General features: G+C 40.2%; 1 non-coding gene across 1 annotated transcript; it reads right to left on the reverse strand.

The window, feature by feature from the left end:
• Positions 1 to 2,534: 2,534 nt before the first annotated feature.
• On the reverse strand, positions 2,535 to 7,921 carry LOC115222644. The gene is made up of 2 exons (XR_005003156.1): positions 7,626 to 7,921; positions 2,535 to 2,823 (listed from the first exon to the last, which is right to left on the reverse strand). It is a non-coding gene; the product is annotated as an uncharacterized LOC115222644 (transcript).
• Between the last annotated feature and the right edge of the window lie 7,520 nt (positions 7,922 to 15,441).

The raw sequence follows: 15,441 nt of genomic DNA on the forward strand, positions 1-15,441 counted from the left end.
ACAAATATCCGTCAAATGTAAATAATGTCTATGTAATATATCTTTCACTTGTTTCAGTTATTGGACTGCAGCCACCTTGAAGAATTTCAGTCAAATCGACCCCAGTACTTTTATGTTTTACAAAATCTAGTATTTATTCTATCAGTCACTTTTTTTGTCAGACTGCTAATTTATGGGGATATAAACAAACCAACACTGGTTGTGAAGAAGTGGTGGTGATAGGGACAAACACACACGTTTAATTTAATTTCTTTTAATTTCCATCTAACAAATCCATTCAGATGGTTTTTGTCAGCCTGGGTGCCACATAATGAGATATTCTTTCATTCGACTGTAGCCACGCTGGAGCACCACCTTTAGTTGAACAAATCAACCCCAGGACTTATTCTTTGTAAGCCTAGTACTTATTCAATCGGTTGCTTTTGCTGAACTGCTAAGTTACAGGAACATAAACACACCAACATTGGTTGTCAAGCGATGGAGGTGGACAAAGACAGAAATACATAGATATATGTGATGGGCTTCTTTCAGTTTCCATGTACCAAATCCACTCACAAGGCTTTAGTAGAAGACATTTGTCCAGTGGGACTGAGCCTGGGACCATGTGGTTGGGAAGCAAGCTTCTTACCACACAGCCACACATAATTTTTACTTAAATCTCATGGTGCTACTTTAAAAGGCAGTCTACTGCAGTATCTGTACTTTATGGTGTGAAATGACCTGATCTGTGTTAGGATTAGGGCTTAAGGTTAGACTGCATGCTGAAGTGTAAATGGCCAGGTAGATTGAACACTGAAGCAACATCAATCTCTCGCACAACTTCCCCACTGGTAAAAGACATCTGGCATAAAACATGCTAAACTGCATAGTGTACAGGTGCATGTCTTTATTTTTCAAGTCAAGTGATGATCTTGATGCCATTCATATTCCAGATATCTGTGCAGGTGACACAAAAAAGACACTTGTGCCAGTGACACATAAAAGATGTTGTGCCGGTAACACAAAAATGACGCTGATGCCAGGGACATGTAAGACGCTTGTGCTGGGGGACATGAAAAAGACACTTGTGCCGGGGACATGTAAAAGATGCTTGTGCCGGTGACACAAAAAAGACACTTGTGCTGGGGACAAAAAAAAAAACATCTGTGCTGGAGACACGACAAAGACACCTATGCTGGGGACATGAAAAAGACACCTGTGCTGGTGACACAAAAAAAGAGTACCCACTATAAAGTGGTTCGTGTTAAGGAAGAGTATCCGGTTATAGATACCAAGCCAAAACAGATGACTGGAGCCTGGTGCAGCTCTCCAGCTTACCAGTTCCAGTCAAACCATTTAACGATTATTAAATGTTTAATAGTTGTGGCAATTTGAGATTCTGTGTTCTAGTATTTAAACAAGCAGTGTTTTTTTTTTATGGTTTTAAAATACTTTACAAAGTAAAAACATGAGATAAAAACAATAGTTTATTAATTAAAAAGATTTTTATAATTACATTTTAACAATTGGTTTTGAAAAAAGAAGCAAAACATATTGTCATTAAAAACTTGTTATTCTCATATTTGCAATAAAATGCTTGTAGTAGATATTTAAAAAAAAACAAAACAAACAAACAAAATAATGACGAGTTCTTATACAATATATTACAAAGGCATAAGGCCTTGAAAGAGTCAACATGATATGTCTTTACCAGGGATGAATGATTAAAAATGTAAATGAAACTGTTTCAAGTTGAAATTGAAACTTGTTGAAGAGTTGGGAACCATCACACTACAATGATAGTTTATTTACATATGAATGAAGAATGACATTTTTTTTTTTAGGGTTTAGAAATGAAACTAATAGTGAGATGTCTTTTCCCAACAGCATGTTAATTAAATGACACACCCATAATTAAGAACAGAAATTAACCTACTCATTTTTGATTACCATACCTCTTTATCCCATTAGTCTTTCAACTTTAACTTAAGCACAATAACTAAAAAAAAAAAGTTTAAAATCATCAATATATGAAAAATTTAACCAATCTAAATTATAAATTCTAAAGTATATTTTTTTCCTTCTAAATTATGAGTTGAAAAGATCTTTAGTATATATCATTAGATGAGGAATGGCTAACTTTATTGTTGCATCCACTTCCTCTTCTCTTTTGTACTGAGATCTTTCCGCTTTTTGTTTTTGTTTTAATCGGTCCACCCCCCACACACACCTACATTATTGCCAAGTCTTATATTCTCTTTCTCCAGAAAGAGCAAAAATGCTTCTCTTAGCTGGAGCCTGAGCATTTGGCACGTTTTCTATGCAAAGGAAAAATAAATAAATAAAAGGTAAATTATAGAATGGAAAACAAAAATCATTAAATTATAAATATTGATTTTATCGTTGGATGAAGAAAAGATAAACAAGAGGTGAGGTTTGCTGAACTAGATATGGTAATGTCACATATTATCACTTGCAACACGTATATCAATTATCCTATGGTAAAAATTTTTTTTTTAATTTTAAATACGAAAAAACTTTAATAAAGTTTTTTCGTATTTAAAATTTAAAAAAAAATTTTTTTTTTTTACACAGATTACAGTTAAATTATGCATGTTTTATGCTACTGAGAAACACTCTGACTCCAATTTGCTTTTCTGTAAGGAATCAGTTTCCCTGAGAAATCGATTTGACATTGCCCTCGTAGAATTTTCGGTTGACATGTATCTTCTTCAGAATCCGGTGTGTCATTTTCACTTGCACTGGGAGCAGATTTTACCAAGTTGCTGTTCTTGTCTTGATTGCTCAATAAGGCTCCAGCAAAGAGAAGCATTTTTGTTCTTTCTGGAAGAAAGAAAGAAAGAGAATATAAGACTTGGCAATCATTTACAGGGGAAGCAGATGGCTGATTAAAAACAAAAAGGGTCTCGTAACAAAAGAGAATAAAAAGTGAATGCAACAATAAAAATTAGCCACTCCTCATCTAATGACATCTTGTTCTTGGTGGATGATATGACTTATCTTATGGACATAAGACTTGGCAATCATTTATAGGGGACATTTAGTAATCAATAGCATGAAGGTGAAGGTGCATGAGCTAGTAGTTATGGTGTTGCGCTCATGATCTAGCAATCATAGGTTCAATTTCCAGATCAGGCAGTATGTTGTGCTCTGGAGGCAAAACACTTCATTTTATGTTGCTCTGCATATGGGCAAGTGGTAAAATCACTGATGCATTGGCAGAAATGCTTTATGGTATGTCGTCCAGCTCTCTACATTCTGAGTTCAAATCCCACCTGCCTGGAGAAGGGGAAACCACACCAGTATTCATCCCTGGTCTAGTCATGGTAGCCAAAGTTCCAGTAATCTACTTAATGGCAGCAGGGTAGGGTAAGGGGCCCACCCAGGTTTTATAGAGTGCTGGACAAGGACTTTAAATTTTCTTAGACCCTAAGGACTTTTTCATTATATTTCTCCTGTTATATTGCTTATTTTTAAGGGTATAGTTGGAGAATACTGTAAATCTGATGTAACAAGTCTTTATAACATTCAACATGTTTTCCATGCTGTTGATGGTGTGACCGGAACTGTCCTGCTGAAGAGCTGCGCACATTCCATATCTGTTTTGGCATGGTTTCTAAGATTGGATGCCCTTCCTAATGCCAAATACTTTACTGGGTGCTTTTTACAGCACCAACACCCACGAGCCCGCAAGGTTAGGAATGCTCAGCTGGAGAGTGATGCAGAGAACAACTTGTATGCAAGGACAACTACATTTTTAATTAGCTTGACATCATCATCATCGTTTAACGTCCGCTTTCCATGCTAGCATGGGTTGGACGATTTGACTGGTCTGGTGCGAACCAGATGGCTGCACAAGACTCCAATCTGATCTGGCAGAGTTTCTACAGCTGGATACCCTTTCTAACGCCAACCACTCCGAGTGTAGTGGGTGCTTTTACATGCCACTGGCACGGGGCCAGTCAGGCGATACCAGCAACGGCCACACTCGTCTTTTAAAGCACAGCAAACTGCCAGGAGTCTCGGCATCTTGTCATCACCTCTGTGTCCCAATGTCTGTAGATCCTTTCTCACCACTTCGTCTCATGTTTTCCTTAGTCAACCCCTTTCACATGTTCCCTCTGCAATTATAAATCAGTACCTATTGATGCAACTTATTTTCATTCATATGCATTACATGGCCATACCAGCAGTCTTCTCTCTTGCATGCTACATCTAATGCTAGGCAGCATACCCAGTTTTTCTCTCAAATCACTTACACTCAGGTGAATATATTACAAATCCAGCGGAGCGTACTGGTTTCATGCCCTTCAAGTCTTTGCATATCCTCAGTAGTCACAACCCATGTCTTGCTACCATGTTGCATAGCCATTCATATACAGGCACCATGCAAACTGCCTTTCACTCTGAGGGAGAGGCCCTTTGTAACTAACAGAGGTAGTAGCTCTTTGAATTTCACCCAGCCTATTCTTATTCTAGCAGCTATGCTTTCGGAACAAGCTCCTCCACTACTAACGTCACCTAAGTAATGGAAATTGTCTACTACTTCTAAGGATCCCCCGCTGACATTTGAGGGAGTCTATTTTTTTTGTACATTCTTGGTGTTTAATGTACCTGCACATCTGCCACATGTAAAGACTACTTTCTCTGTTAGTCTTCCAGTGATACTGCTGCATCTTGTATGTGTCCATAGCTTGCACCAGGTACACTTTATGGAGTTTCTAGCGACACCTTTTCTACATATCAAGCTGGGCCATTATCCTCAAGTATGAAGTAAAGCTGTTAAAGTTTTAACCTCCAGTCTCTGTTAATCTTATTTTCAGGTGGAATCTTTCCCTCTTTTTCCATTGCAACAAACATACATTTTCACACTATTAACATGTAATTACCAACAGGTCGTGAAACTTGAAAACGAAAATGTCAAAAATTATTTGTTTGTCTCTGTACCCAAGCTCAAGTTTTGATTTTTCAAAGAACTGTTACTTTCTGATGTTGTCAACTTTTCTACATCCATGACAAAGAAAACATTTCCTATCAATATTTCTGGAATATGGCGGAGGTAAAGATCATGGACCGCACCCCCTTTAGGATTTTTTTTCATGGGAACACACTATATAGATGGCGGAGATTCTGAACCTGCCAAAAAAAATTTTTTAAATGCATTTCAAAATTAGACCCACCCCCCATTTCTTAAATTTTCACTTAAAAAAAAAATTGGGGGCGAAATCCGTAGAAAAATATGGAGATTATGATTCTGAAAAAAAAAATTTGCAAAATTTCAATTTTTCAAAAAAAAAAAATAAATAAACATAACCCATGTTGTGGTTGAGGGTCTTTTGGGATTAAAAGAGGTATGTAAAAATTAGATTTTTTTCACACACACAACAAAATGACATTAAAATTTTTTTTTGGTAATTCGTATTTAGAAAGTTGATACTCGGTTTGGCTGTTGTTACTAGCTTATCAGATTTCCGGTTGGGGCGTACTGAAAATTGAAGATTTTGAAAACCCCAAAACATGTTTTCATTCTTTGCCCCTCTGGCAAAGAAAAAAAGGGGATGGGGGAATTTCCCTTTCTGTTATAGGGTGGAGAGGGGGAGTGTTTGTTATTTTTTGTTGTTGTTGAAAAATTGGAATTTTACAATTTTTTTTAGAATCATCTCCGTATTTCGCCAAAAAATATCTCTAAAATAAGTGAAAAATGAAGAAATTGGGGATGGGTTTAAGTTTTGAAATGTTTTCTTCTTTGGTAATTCGTATAAAAATTTTGAAAATGTGTTTCTAGCAGGTCAGGTTTTCTGTTTAGATACTTTTTGCGTCTGCTATTTTATAATCCTCCACATTCATGAAACATTGTAGAGAAAACACTTTTAATTTCACTTCGTGGGCGATGTTTCGCTTGTCGTAACACACGTTTCCGTCGATTTCCGTAAAAATTGTAAACACTGAATCGGCCATACATACATACATACATACACACACACACACATAGATACATACACACACACATAGATACATACACACACACATACATGCAGACATACATATACACATACACCGAGTAAAAAATTTCAGTTATCTCTCTTTCACACATTACTCTCTCTGTCTCTTCGCACACACTAACAGAAGCACTTCACTTACACAACATACTGTCTGTCTCCCACACCCCATCAAACACACACACGGGGACTTCAAAGAGAAATTTCCTCGTCATAAAACCGCTTCCTCTTAGTCTCTTTCGCTCTCATTACTTATGTAAAAAAATAAAAGTTTTTTACGGAAATCGACGGAAACTTGTGCTACGACAAGCGAAACATCGCCACTTCGTGTCATAGGGCGGAGACAATTTTTTTTTTCTTTCAGAATCATAATCTCCGTATTTTTTTACGTATTTCGCCCGCCAAATTTTCTTTCAAAAAGTGAAAATTCAAGAAGTTGGTGGTGATGGTGGGGTTAAATTTTGAAATGCAGATTTTTTTTTTTTTGCAGATTCGGAATCTCCGCCCTCGACATAGTGTGTTCCTGTAGAAGAAAAAAAAAAAACCCAGGGGGGTGCGGGTCCATGATCTTTACCTCCGCCAAAAAGGCGATCATTCCACTTTTTGTTGCATTTGAACCTAGCTCCTACTACCGTTAGATCTATGCAAGAAAAAACGGTAAAACTATCTCGTATGGAAAACCCATGACAATACTTTAAATAAATTTTAAAATTGTCATAGGCTTCAAGAAGTTTCACTGAAAATCTACGCATGTGGTGCCCAAAAGGATTGTTTAATTCGTTTGACGCGTGCGCAAACGAATTTAACCCTTTTGGGCACCACATGCGTAGGTTTTCAGTGAAAACATCTCGAAGCTTATAACGACTTTTAAATTTATTTAAAGTATTGTCATGGGTTTTCCCTACGAGGACGATCATAGGCCTGTTCAGTCATGGTTTACCTGTGGCTAAACATCAAAACAACTAAAAGACAGCTTTAAGTGGTCCTTCAACTGTCAGTCTTAAATAAAGGCAATGTAACCAAAGATTCTCTAAAAAGAGGAGATGGCCACGACTGAAATGCTTTTGATTATTGGCCTGATCTGGGTTAAAAAATAACACTTATATTTCCCACGAACAAACGAGAAAGTCTGAACGTGGACGTCCGAACTTAGCAACCAAATTTCCTTAGGAACACACTTGGAAACAACGTAGTTTCAAATACCCATAAAAAGTAAAAGTAAAAGAAAAAGTGATTACAGGTGGATTACTTTTGATCAGAGGTCTGTTCGATCACAGTTGACTGAGTATGAACAACAAAATATATATTAAAAGATTGTATGAATGAATAAAATAAAAATAAACAAAATTAGATGGTCACATGGAACGTTTTTCATCAGATCTGCTCACAACATGGCAGCATATCAACAGATAATTTACAATAAATGTACACGATAAAAAAAGTAAACAAGTTGACTTTTAACAATGTTTCAAGTAGTATATGATAAAACTGATGAACAAAATTAGTACTGACAGACCATTATTCTTTTTAGTGTTTATATTCGATGTCTGGTGTTTTGAACACTAAAAAAACAAAATGGTTGTAATTTGTTGTCATTTTAAGCGATATATAGTCTAAAGAACTCACCATAAACTCCTTCCATGTTCCCAGAAACACCATTATCGACTTCTTTCACACCAACATGTATTTTCTTTTGGATGGGGGGTTCAAAAAACGGGCAGCTACGTTTACCCATTGTACACGACAAAACCGCGCGAAACACAACAGCGACAATGTTGTTACATAAAGCTATTTACTGCGTTGGTAGTGAAATGCCGTCACACGAAAATAGACCGATGAAAAATTCGACTTCAGAGGGCGTTAAATAACTAGTCCCTTCTAAAATGGAACCCAAACCAAAATATATATATATATGTATAAAAATAAAATAAAAAGATTTTGCAGAGAGCTACTAGACGGAATCTCCGATTACGATGAGACTTTGCATGACGGGAAACAAAATGTTCAGATTCCGAGCATACAGGTCTCTAAAAGATTTATTTATTTATTTGGTAATATATTTATTTATAAGTGCTTTCTTTTTTTATAGATGTCTTTTCTCTTGAAAGTAATTAAGGAAGGGCTCCAAGTGTAATTACACCTCATTTAATTAAACTTGACGGTTCCCCTCCCTCCCAGCTAATCGTTTAAGAAGCGACCTCACTACCCACAATATAGTTGTAGTTAGCTACGAAGAGGTAAACAGTCATCTGAGTTCTGTCTGGTTAAGTACGTCAATATTTTTATTTATACATCGTCGGCTACAAGTAAAGGATCTATTCCATTCGTTTGAAGTGGATAAGCAACCAGACGAGATCTCTGATTTTAGTACATAATATTCGTATCAGCATTTCGTTTCCTTTTCTTTTTTTTTTTTCGTTTTATTTTATAAAGTTGCTTAAGAGGGGAATTGAAGCAATCTCCATGCCCTTATTCTTTTGTTCCAGTCATTTGACCGCGGCCATGCTGGAGCACGCCTTTAGTTGAGCAAATCGACCTAAGGACTTATTCTTTGTATGCCTAGTATATCAGTGTAACATAACTGTCACTTATAGACCCACGTGGGTTTATTTACATTTCTGAAGAAAAAAGATACCCTTCCCCCACCCTTAACCCTAACCTCACATATATAAAAAAATAAAAATTTTACGGAAAGTGACGATCTTCAAGTGTAAACAAATACATGTGACGTAAATGGGACTCATATCGAAAGTATGCCTCGGTGTCTTTTGACGAACCGCTAAGTTACGGTGACGAATACACATACACGACGGGCTTCTTTCAGTTTTCGTATACACCACATGCCATAACAGCACACGCCCCCCCTCACCCGATCTAAACATCATTCATCTAACCTGCCCATGCCTTCTTCTCAACTCCGACCACATGCCTTAACTTGTCTTGTAATCAGCCAACTAGCAAGGAAGGCACCGCTCCCGCTGTGGAAGTTCAGGACTGACCTCAGTTCCTAGCATGTTCCTGCTGGCTTTGACCTCTTGTCCATTATTGTTGGCCCCATCCTCCATCGCAGTGATGATCCTGCACACATCCCAAACATGTCATAGTATGCCATCTATGGATACGTTGTTTCTCGAATTCACAGAGGCTATTGTCCCCTTTTCCCATTGTGATGTGCACTGTGCATTTGGGGGCTTAACCCAGACTTCTCTGACCTGCACAATGGCATGCTCCTTCTCTTCTGCAGGATGCAGCGATACAGTACATGGATGCCTCCACTCATACTTGAATATTGCCCCGTGTGGCACTGACTCCTCAGCCTGTCCCATCCTGGGCGACATATTATACCAAAAAATGGCCTCGACCAGTGAGATGTGGCCCCTCTCTGCTATGGTCTTGATGGTACGATGATGCCTCTCCACAACCCCATTGCCACTTGGCTGGTATGCTGCCCTGAAAAAACAGCTGACATGCCACTTGTTGAGCATTTCCCCCAGCACCTCCGAGCAAAACACAGTGCCATTGTCAAAAAGCAGCTCATCCACAGGGCCCCGTTCTAGGAATACTTCATTCAGTATTCTTGTGATTTCCTCCCAGGTCCCTGTCTTCATCTCCCTCCATATGGCCAACCGCCCCGGTCCGCAATCAACCATTGAGTGGTATGTCCCCTGCTGGTAAGGCATCACGTCCACTACCAGTCGATTCCAGTTGTGTTCCACTGGAATGCTTCCTGTCTCATGCACACCTGGAGCGGGGTCAATGGACTGGCACCTGTCGCAGCTCCCAACTGCTCTTTGTATACTCTCCCTGGTCATGTCAGAGTTAACTTTCCTGGCTAGGAACAGGGTCCTGTCCACCTCCATGTGATGCATGGTATGCAATCTCCTCAGTTCTGAGTCACTCAGTCGACACACCACAGCCACTCCTTACTCTAGATCCTCTGGCACCTGCAACCAGGCTTTCTTTACTCTAGTCAGGATGTCCGCTCTATTCCTCTCTGAGGGCACAAAAATCACACTCAGTCTCAGGTCAAATTCAGCAGCTAGTTTGCCCAGAATTCCCAGCCGGCATTTTATCAGCATCTCTGCACCCTCTGCTTGCCTGTGATCACTGATCCCACCCACCTAAGTACAGTGGCCGAATTGGTCTGGATCTCGATGGTATGCAGCCCCCACCTCAGGGCCAGGTTCAGCCCTTTCAGCATGGCATCCAGCTCCGCTACGTTGATGTGGTTGCAGTCGTCCTTCTTTCTAGGCCAGGCCGCATCCTCCACCATGACACCTCCAATTTCCAGGACAACTTCCGTCGCTATGCTGCTGGCATCACAGCACACGATCCCCTTCTTCAATTTGGGCACATACCAGTTCCCTCTTACTGGGTCCTCCACAGTCACCCTCTCCAAGACTTCTTGCATCATGATGGTTGTCTTCTCGCCCACGTTATCACTCCACCTCACTCCTTCAGCTCACCATGCCATCCGGATCCATCCTGCAATCAGGTAGTATCCCAACAGCTTCCCACACACAGAAAATAGTTCCTGCCATCTCGTCTTTGAGCCCTGTTCTGGGATCTCATTCCCTCTCTGAAACACGAACACGCAAGCCTTGTCGCTCCATAGCTTGAGTCCCAGGGCAGCTCCTCCTTCCATTGCCTCTGGTGGTTTGGCAGTTAACCCAAAACTCCTCAGGTGGCTTATGACCTCATTTGCCAACACTTTGCTCTCATCCACCAGGATGTCATCGATATAGGTATTGGTGGTTCTTTTCACTTTGTCGGCCTTTCCCAGGATGGTCTTGAGAATTGTCGCCATAATCTTCAGTGCTGAATTCAGCCCGGATCCCAACCTGGTCAGGCTGTATGTCTGTCCTTTATACCTTACCAGCTGGTATTTCCACAGTCTCTTAGCCACATGCAGCTGCAGGTATACCAACTTCAAGTTGACGATTGTAGAGGCCCCCGTTGTCTGCCTCCACTCTCTCAAGGTTTCATTACAAATGTCCGTAGCTTCACCGCCCATATGGCACAATACGTAGTTATTCAGCTCCCGGAAATCCCGTACTGGCCTGATTTTATGTTTCGTCAGCTGCACCACTGCCATCAGCAGTAGCACTCCAGTCTTCACTTCCTCCTTCCAAGGAATCTGATCACCTTCCTTGATACACCAGTCCACTTCTCCCTCGAACTCGCTTCTGGCATCCCCTTTCAGTGTATGCTGATAGCAGCCTACTGCATTCTTCAGTGTTGGAGGACCTCCCTTCCATTACCATTCCACTGTCCACTGCCAGCCATCGAACACAGCTCGAAAATCTTTGTCTGTGATGGTGTGTGCAGCATATTTTTCTTTGCAGCTCTCACCACTCTCCTGTCATGAACTCACAGTGCATAGCACCCCCGCATCATCGAACACTACACTGGCTTCTTTGACTGTAACACCTCCCAAGTGGACAATGGGATCTATCCCCATCACAACATCGATCCCATCCACTACATGATCAATTACAATAGCCCACAACCTCAATCTTGTTCCTCGTATCACCATCTCCACATCGGTACTTCCTCTGCATTCAACTTCCGTACCATCAACAGCCCTTACACTACTCACTCCACTCCATTCTTCTACCACTTCTGGAGTCATTAGGGTTGTTGAGCAGCCTGTGTCCACGAGGGCTTGTGACACCTTTCTGTTCACCATGACTTCTACTGGCAACGGCTGTAAACACGCCTCTATTCCTTCAATGGGACAATTACCAGTGCAATAGTCTCCCTTGGACCGTTTCCCTGCACACATTCACTAGCGATGTGGCATATCTGTCTGTATCTATAGCAAATCGCTCCAGGCCTGGGTTCCCTTCTTTCCCTTGCCATGTGCAAACCCTGACACCGAAAACACTGCCCTTTGAAGAGTCACGCTTGTTCCGTGTTCGACCCCTCTCTGCTGTTCTTTGGTCATCCCCTTCTCAGTGTTGCAGTTGCTGCCAAAGGTATCATCCTGTAACACAAGACAATAGCTCTGGCCCATGAGATTATCTCTCCCATTGCCATAGAGTGAATATTCGGCAGCTTTTGCAGCTCGACCGACATGTGGTCAGGAAATCCTGTTACAAAGGCTAATTTTATGGTTTGTTCTAATGCGCCATCTCTTTATCCCATGAGTCTAGCCAATCTCCTGATTTCATTGGCAAACACATTGACCTGTTCACCCATCCACTTTGTTTTCCCCAGTCAACCACATGCCATAAATGGCCCTTCTGCGAAAGCCTCCATCAGCTAGTCTTCTATTTTTTCTGCACCCAACTGGTCCTTCTCTTCCATTTCCAGGTATAGCGCCAACACCGATCCATCAAGGTACAGCAGTATAAAACCCACTAGATCATCTATACCTTGGAGTCTTTCCACGAACTTAATTTTTAGCAGCAAAGCAGTCACATCTCCCTTGCCACAAAATGGCCTAACCGTCTCATTCGAAACACGGTCCAAACTCATTTTTTTTCTTGTTTGAGCTGAAATAGCTTGTGATGTAAAAGAAGAAAAAAGACAGAAGCAAAGAGAGAATTATGGTAGTCTTTCCCGGAGAAAGGGTCTACATCCACGTGCTGTCACGATCTCCAAGGTTCACTCCACATCTACGTGCACTATCCGATGCTCTACCTTCTCACACGCCCACTCTGATGTGCTGTTCGGCTGCTGACTGACCCTCGTGCTTCACTGAATGCCACATGTCCACTGCAGCACTTCTGGTGGGTTCCACAGGCCCCACTTCTGACAGGACATGCCTACTCCCTCACTTCTGATCCTTCCCTACAACACAGCCTGGCTCATAACACCACATGCTGATTGCAAGTATCATCATTAAGGTTCCATTTAGGTACAAATAAAAACAATTTTTTAGTGACTTTGTTAGATGTTTGTTGAAAATTGTACATTACTAGAACATCATCCATTATAGGAAGGCAGTGCAAGTTGAGCCAGTTTTCAAACTTGGCATGTTAGGATAAAAATTACTGATGATCTTGCAGAAATGAGTATCTTAGTTTCAAATTTAATCCTTAAGAAATATTTGTAGTTATTTCTAACTTTCTATCCCCTCACTGAAAGTCACTGTGACCTTTGAAAAAATGAATGTCAACTGGTTCTATTGGCTCAAATTGCTCTGAATGTGGGGTAAATTGATCCAACCTCTCGGGTAAGTTGTACCACACAAGGGTAAGTTGTTCAGTGTCTCAAATAAAGATAACTGAGTGCAAAACCATTGTTCTGCCTGAAAAATATAATGTTATAACAACAACATTGAATGAAATGATTACTTTGTGCTTATGGTTATAGTAGTCTGTTAAAAACAAATTCAGGCATAAAAAAAGTCATGAATATCAACAGTGATAAAAAAAAGTTATCCCAGTTTAGTTTCCACAATTTCAAGTCACAATTAAATGAAAAGTGTCTCAAATGCACCCAGAAATGCCAACAGTCAGATTATGACAACTGAGACACAATATCTTGCTTAACTCTGCTGGCTTCATCATTTGGATATAGAAACAGATGTCAGAAATCAAATCAATTAAGCTACCACACTGACAACTTACAGTTGAACACAAGCTGGTCAGAACAGCTGACAAACATACCAACATTCTTAGGCTATGGTAGCTTATGCACAATGTTTTCCAGTTCAAAGCCTACTTCATCCTTTGGATTTGGAACAAACACTGGGTTGTCAGCTCCACCTTTTGCAGGAAGACACCTTCAAGCTAAAATTCTTCTCCATTGAGTATCTAATGGGTAAATATTTATAACGATAATGTTTTGGTTCTTAAGAAGGCTGCAATTCTCTTGTTCGGGGGTCACCAGTTGTAATGATTAATATTTGTTGTTATAATTGCATGTTGTAGGATGAGAAGGATAAACAATGCATGAAGTTTTAAGAAAGTATTTATTTACCGTCACGTTACAAATACTTTGCCTCGATGGGCAGGTTAGGATAAATCCAAAAGCATGTGAAGTTAAGTTTGTGTTTGTGTCCTCTTCATTGTTTAGTAGTAAATACAGAGAGAGATAGAATGATGTAAGAGAACAGAATTAAAGCTAGTAAGAGTTGTAGACTTGTGGAATGTTGTCTCCCAGTTACTGACAGTAAACTTCATTTCTCTCACTGACCATTGTCTTTAGCAGCTGCATTCCTTGTGATCATGATTCTTGCAGTCCGTTCCCTAACTAATTGAGTCGTCATGTTGTGACTGAACTTGTTGAGTCGTCACCGACTGTGACCAACTGATTTTTGCTTGGGGTGTGCTGGCTTATATAACTATCCAGAAGGATAGATATATCATTGAGAACAATAGATTTAGTTGGTGGTCTTGTTATCTCTATTCTAGCTTTTGGTGAAGTAGAAGAGGTTAGAAAGGGTCAAGTGGTGAAGACATTATTTTGGCTTAGCTAAAGGCATTTGGAAAATGTAAAACTGCTGTCAGAGAAAAACCATTGTTCCACCATGGGAAAAGTTCTGGTGCAGTGTTAATTTAAATTTGGCTATGGTGGATCAAATCCACTTCATGCATGCAAGATCCACTACAAGTATATCAACCCAAGCACTGTAATGCACAAATCATGATTTGCCAGCACATTTGACAACCACAAATGATATCCAGCACTGGTTGATTGAAAGCAGTAGCACATCCAAAGGATGTGGCTGAACAATTTACAGTAATTGTAGACTCATCTGTTGACATTAGCAAAATGAATCAATTTTCCTTATCTATGTCAGCTGTAACAGTTCATTGTGATACTGTGCAACAAATTATACTATTTGGTGAATTAGCTGAGAGTAAAGACAACATTTTTTCAACATTCTTCTTCCGGCATTCGAAAGCTTAGAGCACAGGGTCGACATAGGCTCAGTTGATCCGTGTGGTGAGGATTTTGCTTCCCAGCAGTATGATCTTGGGTTCAGTCCCGCTGCAGTGCACCTTGGGCAAGTGTCTACAAAAGCCCTAAGTTAACCAATGTCTTCTGAGAGGATTTGGCAGATTGAAACTAAAAGACATCTGTTGTGTGTGTGTGTATACATGTGTATATATGTATATGTGTATATATATATATATATACACACACACATATGTATATATATATATTTATGCACCTGCGTCGCCTTACTGGCATGTGAAAAAAACATTTGAGTGAGGTCATTGCCAGTGCTGCTGGACTGGCTCCTGTGCAGGTGGCATGTAAAAAACACCATTTGAGCATGGCCATTGCTAGTACTGCCTGACTGGACCTTGTGCCAGTGGCACATAAAAGCACCCCCTACACTCTCAGAGTGGTTGGCGTTAGGAAGAGGATCCAGCTGTAGAAACTCTGCGAGATCAGATTGGAGTCTGGTGCAGCCATCTGGTTCGCCAGACCTCAGTCAAATCGTTAGTAAGACCCCTTAATGGGGGCTTAACACTCACAATTT

Source organism: Octopus sinensis, linkage group LG20 (genome assembly GCF_006345805.1).
Source record: "Octopus sinensis linkage group LG20, ASM634580v1, whole genome shotgun sequence".
Classification (NCBI taxonomy): domain Eukaryota; kingdom Metazoa; phylum Mollusca; class Cephalopoda; order Octopoda; family Octopodidae; genus Octopus; species Octopus sinensis.